General features: G+C 49.6%; 1 non-coding gene and 1 pseudogene across 1 annotated transcript; both read right to left on the bottom strand.

The window, feature by feature from the left end:
• LOC143176242 (large subunit ribosomal RNA) overlaps nt 1–250 on the bottom strand; it is a 6,568-nt pseudogene extending 6,318 nt beyond the window's left edge.
• A 2,053-nt stretch (nt 251–2,303) lies between these two features.
• On the bottom strand, nt 2,304–2,458 carry LOC143176241 (5.8S ribosomal RNA). Its single transcript, XR_013000819.1, has one exon. It is a non-coding gene; the product is annotated as a 5.8S ribosomal RNA (ribosomal RNA).
• Nucleotides 2,459–7,500: the final 5,042 nt, after the last annotated feature.

The raw sequence follows: 7,500 nt of genomic DNA, 5'->3' as shown, positions 1-7,500 counted from the left end.
ACCGGTCGCTACGGGCCTGGCACCCTCTACGGGTAAATGGCCCCATTCAAGATGGACTTGGACGCGGTTCGACGTCACGGGATAAATGGACCCTCCTGAACACTACATTTCCCTACGGCGGAACCGCGGGATTCAGTGCTGGGCTAATTCCTGTTCGCTCGCAGCTACTAAGGAAATCCTTGTTAGTTTCTTTTCCTCCGCTTAGTAATATGCTTAAATTCAGCGGGTAATCTCGCCTACTCTGAGGTCGTCGTGAACGTGAATTGTATGAAAATTCAATCGAATTTCATAAAAATCGCTCAAAGGCAAAAAAAACAAAGTCTAGAGGAGAGTGCGTTCGAACACAACAATATTCATATTATAACGTATATAAATGATAAATATACCGCGACACGCGCGACTCCGTATCGTCGCGAAAAATCGTTCGCGAACGCGTCTTATGCGCCTCACCAGTGGTCTCTGCTGCGTCGCGTGTCTATATTCTCTTTTTACACTCTTCTCCTTCTTCTATCACATTTTACTCGATCGCGAAAAAGACTCTCGCTAGACGATCTCGCGCTCCGGTTAACTTTAACGCCCGTCCGAGAAGAATTTTCGGGGACTGGACGACCGAAGCGGATCTCGCGCGGTCTCGCGATCGACAGTGAAGAGAAGTGCAGAAGAGGAAAAGAAGACACGACAAACACACACCATGGGGCGACCGACGCGTTCGTTTCAACGCTTTCGCACAAAGTCGGCGGCGGTTATATATTTATATCATTATATTCCGGCGGACGGGACGCGACGTTCGAAAGCCTCGCCAAAGAGGAGCTCCTGCCTCTTCCTCTCTCTTTTCTACGAGAAAAGATAAACGTATTTTACGGGGATACGGAAACGTTACCACGTGGTGTCACACACGATCGTCCGTCTCTTCTCTATAGCAGAAACCGATAAAAATACACCTCCCGAAAGAGAGTATATGGTGATTCTTTTTATATATATATATATTTCGAAATACAACTGAACGTGGCGGAAGCGCACGGTGGTGGTCCAGCGAGGACACGCGACGACGGGGAATAAGAACTATTCGACCCGTTACGAATACGCATGCTCGTCCCGCACGATTTTAACACACACCGTGTTTTTCTCCAGTCGTCAAAGCGTTCGTGCGTCGAATTCGAAAAATAAAAAAAAAAGAAAAACACCTTTTCTCTCTCTCGGGGTAAAAGAGTCGATGTGTATTGTGTATAAAGGTTCTGCGAGAAGTCTCGTTTTGACGTGTGTTCCGCCGATAACGACGATCCTCCGAAACGGGGATACAGAAACGTTACACCTCACAACACGATCTCCGTCTCTTCTCTATAGCAGAAACCGATAAAAATACACCTCCCGAAAGAGAGTATATGGTGATTCTTTTTATATATATATATTTCGAAATTCAACTGAACGTGGCGGAAGCGCACGGTGGTGGTCCAGCGAGGACACGCGACGACGGGGAATAAGAACTATTCGACCCGTTACGAATACGCATGCTCGTCCCGCACGATTTTAACACACACCGTGTTTTTCTCCAGTCGTCAAAGCGTTCGTGCGTCGAATTCGAAAAATAAAAAAAAGAAATACACCTTTTCTCTCTCTCTCGGGGTAAAAAGAGTCGATGTGTATTGTGTATAAAGGTTCTGCTGCGAGAAGTCTCGTTTTGCCGTGTGTTTCGGTAACGACGATCCTCCGAAACGTACATCTCATTCGTAAGAGAGGAAGAAAACAATCTCCCTGGGGCCAGTCGGTAATATACCGACATACGACGTGTCGTGCACATCCGTCTCACGCACGGTATACAAAATATGAATAAAACGTGTGTAGTCTCTCTCTCTCGACTTCTTAATATTTTCTTTCACCTCTGACGCATCATTTCAGGTGACGTCGGGAGCGCGGGAAAAAAAATTTTTCTAAACACACGAAACCGTTCATCTCACGAACAGCCGAAAAAGTTGTCGCTCAGATCCATATCGCAGTGGAGCGGTATCCGCGGGCGGTCGTAATTGAACGACGCACGACGCCGCGAACACTCACGCGAGTCCATACAAACGATTCCGATCGTTTTGCAACAACTAGAACGTACACTGTCCGTGAAATTCACAGAATTTTCGCGTGTCCGCGACAAACGCCGACGAGACACCCATCGTTCGCTCGTACGTAGCATCCTTCTCTTAACCCGACTCAGAGACGTTCTTTGCGCCCTTCGGTAAAAAAACGTTCGATCCGAAGAGGTGAACGACGGCGGGGATTTGACAGAGCTACGCAAGCAGTGTATGGTACGTAAACGACCCTCAGCCAGGCGTGGTCCAGGAATTGTATCCGTGGACCGCAATGTGCGTTCGAAATGTCGATGTTCATGTGTCCTGCAGTTCACACGTTGACGCGCAATTAGCTGCGTTCTTCATCGACCCACGAGCCAAGTGATCCACCGTTCAGGGTAATCGTATAAATTTTATATTTCACATATATAATTTTATTCTCACTTGTTCGACCTAATATCTCTCTTCTTTCAAAGAGAAGATAAAAGTTGATACCTGAATCTCCGACCAGCGCGCGAAGGAGATTCAGGCGTCGCCTTGGAGACGACACCGAAGCCTTTCGAGACGAAAAACGTTCAAGTAATATGTATATATTTCTCGACGTTCCGGGCGTATAGTGCATTCAAAAACCCGCGAAAGACGCAGAAGACTCGCACGCGTGGAAACGACGGGGATATATTTTGTATCCTACCCGATACTGAATCCATCGCGTGCAGTCGACCCTCGCGTTCTTCCGATCAGACGCATCTATTGTTGCGCGCATGTTTTCGCGTCGCATCGCGCGAAACGTTGCACGAATCGTACCGATCGATCGATTGAAAGCAAATAATGAAAAAAGACTTCACAGCTGGCTCTTTGCCGGTCATTCGTCCCATGTTATCTCTTGCCGCGAAATTGGCGCGCAAGAGTTGGGTGTCAGACGCGCGGCTTTAAAACGAGCTTCACGGCCGGTCCCTTCGTTACCGCTTTCGTTCTTTCTCTCGGAACGACCATGAACGAACACGACGAGCGACGCTACGGCATACACACGTCCACGGATTCGATTAAAAAAACAGACTTCACAGCTGGCTCTTTGCCGGTCATTCGTCCCATATTATCTCTTGCCGCGAAATTGGCGCGCAAGAGTTGGGTGTCAGACGCACGGCTTTAAAACGAGCTTCACGGCCGGTCCTCTCAATTCCGTGTACGGTACACGCAAGATGCGGGTTCCACTTCCAGACTACCCGGTCCCTTCTCTCTACGAGAATCGATAGTAGAAGAACGGCTCGAAAACGCGTCTCAGAGACTAGGGGAAAAGAAGCGGTATGCGAGCGAAACGAAAACGCATTATGGAAACGTCGCGAAACAATGTTCGACGGTTGCTCGGTTCCAATCGTGCGGCCGTTTCAATTTCTCGTGCGCTTCACCGTCCCTCCGTAACTCTGGCCGATCGCGTATACCGAAGAGCCGACACGCGCAAAAACCACAGGCATTGTATACTGTGTATATATATATATATATGTTACAGTCACAGCCTTCGCGCGTTTTACTCTCCGACGCGGGGTTTCCACGACGAAAGAGAGACAGTTTCGTGGCGGGTGACTCGGCCGAATCGCTACGACGGGTATTTCTATTATAGAACGAATCATCGCCACCCTTTACCAGTGCCCGACGAAGGAATCACAAGGTCATCTGGAGTTTACAATGCCAGCGACGGTAATTCCAACGAAGACCCGATAAGTCAACTCATCGTTCTATTTCTCCCCGTACAGAAAAGCGAATCGACGCTAATGCACCTCGCGCAAGCACGAACGTTCTCTTCGCGTGGATCGTCCCATCGTCCAAAGATGTAAAGACGCATTGGAGATCGTGGTCTCTGGCGGGCTCATTGCACGCCCCACTGCATATCTTTCCTCGAATCGAGAATGATTCGTCCACTAAGGCTGCGAAACTACGCGTCGAGGAAACTAGGGGAAAGAAGCGGGATGCGAGCGAAACGACAATACATTATGGAAACGTCGCGAAACAATGTTCGGCGGTTGCTCGTTTCCTCCTGCGGACGTTTCATTGCTCGGGCGCTTCACGTCCCTCCGTAACCTTCGCGTGCCCCGGAGAGCCGGCAACCGGTGAACCACAGGCGTATAAACTATAGTCTTCTATAGCAAGCCTTCGGCGGTTACTCTCCGACGCGGGGATTCCACGACGAGAGAGAATTTCGTGGCGGGTGACATCGGTCGAAACGCTACGACGGGTATTTCTATTATAGAACGAATCATCGCCACCCTTTACCAGTGCCCGACGAAGGAATCACAAGGTCATCTGGAGTTTACAATGCCAGCGACGGTAATTCCAACGAAGACCCGATAAGTCAACTCATCGTTCTATTTCTCCCCGTACAGACAAGCGAATCAACGCTATCGCACCTCACGCATGCACGAACGTTCTCTTCGCGTGAATCGTCCCATCGTCGAAAGATATAGCCGCTTGGAGATCGTGGCCCATCAAGTTCTTCCGTAACTCCTGCGCGATCGCGTACCCCGGAGAGCAGGCAACCGGTGAACCACAGGCGTATAAACTATAGTCTTCTATAGCAAGCCTTCGCGTTTACTCTACGACGCGGGGATTCCACGACGAGAGAGATTTTCGTGGCGGGTGACACGGCCGAATCGCTACGACGGGTATTTCTATTATAGAACGAATCATCGCCACCCTTTACCAGTGCCCGACGAAGGAATCACAAGGTCATCTGGAGTTTACAATGCCAGCGACGGTAATTCCAACGAAGACCCGATAAGTCAACTCATCGTTCTATTTCTCCCCGTACAGAAAAGCGAATCGGCGCTATCGCACCTCACGCAAGCAGGAATGATCTCTTCGCGTGGATCGTCCCATCGTCGAAAGATGTAAGACGTACAGAAATCGTGGTCCATCACGATTATTCGTAACTCTCCGAGTCGCGTATCTGAGAGTAGGGCAAACGGAGAACCACAGGCATAAATAATACTATATATTTCTTATATAGTTAGCCTTCGCGTTTTACTCTCCGACATGGGGATTCCACGACGAGAGAGAGTTTCGTGGCGGGTGACTCGGCCGAATCGCTACGACGGGTATTTCTATTATAGAACGAATCATCGCCACCCTTTACCAGTGCCCGACGAAGGAATCACAAGGTCATCTGGAGTTTACAATGCCAGCGACGGTAATTCCAACGAAGACCCGATAAGTCAACTCATCGTTCTATTTCTCCCCGTACAGAAAAGCGAATCGACGCTATCGCACCTCGCGCGAGCACGTAACTACTCTTCGCGTGGATCGTCCCATCGTCGAAAGATGTAAGACGCACGGAAATCGTGGCCCATCAACGTTTTTTTGTAACTCTGCCGATCGCGTATCACAGAGCCGAGACGCACATACCACAGGCGTATAATACCGTTTTCTTTCGTATGGTAAGCCTTCGCGTTTACTCTTCGGCGCGGGGTTTCCACGTCGAGAGAGACTTTCGTGGCGGGTGACATCGGTCGAAACGCTACGACGGGTATTACTATTATAGAACGAATCATCGCCACCCTTTACCAGTGCCCGACGAAGGAATCACAAGGTCATCTGGAGTTTACAATGCCAGCGACGGTAATTCCAACGAAGACCCGATAAGTCAACTCAACGTTCTATTTCTCCCCGTACAGAAAAGCGAATCGACGCTGTTGCACCTCACGCAAGCACGAACGTTCTCTTCGCGTGGATCGTCCCATCGTCGAAAGATGTAAGACGCACGGAAATCGTGGCACATCACGTGTTTTCGGAACTCTGTCGACCGCGTATCTCAGAGACGACGCGCGCGAACCACTGGCATATACTATTATATATCGCGTTTTACCCTCCGACGCGGGGATTCCACGACGAGAGAGAGTTTCGTGAGCGGGTTGACTCGGAAGAAACGCTACGACGGGTATTTCTATTGTAGAACGCATCATCGCCACCCTTTACCAGTGCCCGACGAAGGAATCACAAGGTCATCTGGAGTTTACAATGCCAGCGACGGTAATTCCAACGAAGACCCGATAAGTCAACTCAACGTTCTATTTCTCCCCGTACAGAAAAGCGAATCGACGCAATCGCACCATACGCGTGCACGTAAACAACTCTTCGCGTGGATCGTCCCATCGTCGAGAGACGTAAGTTTTCATAGTATGAATTCGCGTTTTACTCTCCGACGCGGGGATTCCACGACGAGAGAGAGTTTCGTGAGCGGGTTGACTCGGAAGAAACGCTACGACGGGTATTTCTATTATAGAACGAATCATCGCCACCCTTTACCAGTGCCCTACGAAGGAATCACAAGGTCATCTGGAGTTTACAATGCCAGCGACGGTAATTCCAACGAAGACCCGATAAGTCAACTCAACGTTCTATTGCTCCCCGTACAGAAAAGCGAATCGACGCAATCGCACCATACGCGTGCACGTAACAACTCTTCGCGTGGATCGTCCCATCGTCGAGAGACGTAAGTTTCCATACTATGAATTCGCGTTTTACTCTCCGACGCGGGGATTCCACGACGAGAGAGAGTTTCGTGAGCGGGTTGACTCGGAAGAAACGCTACGACGGGTATTTCTATTATAGAACGAATCATCGCCACCCTTTACCAGTGCCCGACGAAGGAATCACAAGGTCATCTGGAGTTTACAATGCCAGCGACGGTAATTCCAACGAAGACCCGATAAGTCAACTCAACGTTCTATTACTCCCCGTACAGAAAAGCGAATCGACGCAATCGCACCATACGCGTGCACGTAACAACTCTTCGCGTGGATCGTCCCATCGTCGAGAGACGTAAGTTTCATAGTAAGCCTTCGGCGTTTTACTCTCCGACGCGGGGATTCCACGACGAGAGAGAGAGTTTCGTGAGCGGGTTGACTCGGAAGAAACGCTACGACGGGTATTTCTATTATAGAACGCATCATCGCCACCCTTTACCAGTGCCCGACGAAGGAATCACAAGGTCATCTGGAGTTTACAATGCCAGCGACGGTAATTCCAACGAAGACCCGATAAGTCAACTCAACGTTCTATTTCTCCCCGTACAGAAAAGCGAATCGACGCAATCGCACCATACGCGTGCACGTAAACAACTCTTCGCGTGGATCGTCCCATCGTCGAGAGACGTAAGTTTTCATAGTATGAATTCGCGTTTTACTCTCCGACGCGGGGATTCCACGACGAGAGAGAGTTTCGTGAGCGGGTTGACTCGGAAGAAACGCTACGACGGGTATTTCTATTATAGAACGCATCATCGCCACCCTTTACCAGTGCCCGACGAAGGAATCACAAGGTCATCTGGAGTTTACAATGCCAGCGACGGTAATTCCAACGAAGACCCGATAAGTCAACTCAACGTTCTATTACTCCCCGTACAGAAAAGCGAATCGACGCAATCGCACCATACGCGTGCACGTAACAACTC

This window comes from Nomia melanderi, unplaced genomic scaffold (assembly GCF_051020985.1).
Source record: "Nomia melanderi isolate GNS246 unplaced genomic scaffold, iyNomMela1 scaffold0436, whole genome shotgun sequence".
Taxonomy (NCBI): domain Eukaryota; kingdom Metazoa; phylum Arthropoda; class Insecta; order Hymenoptera; family Halictidae; genus Nomia; species Nomia melanderi.
The sequence above is the reverse complement of the archived record's forward strand: the minus strand, read 5'-3'. Positions and strand labels throughout refer to the sequence as shown.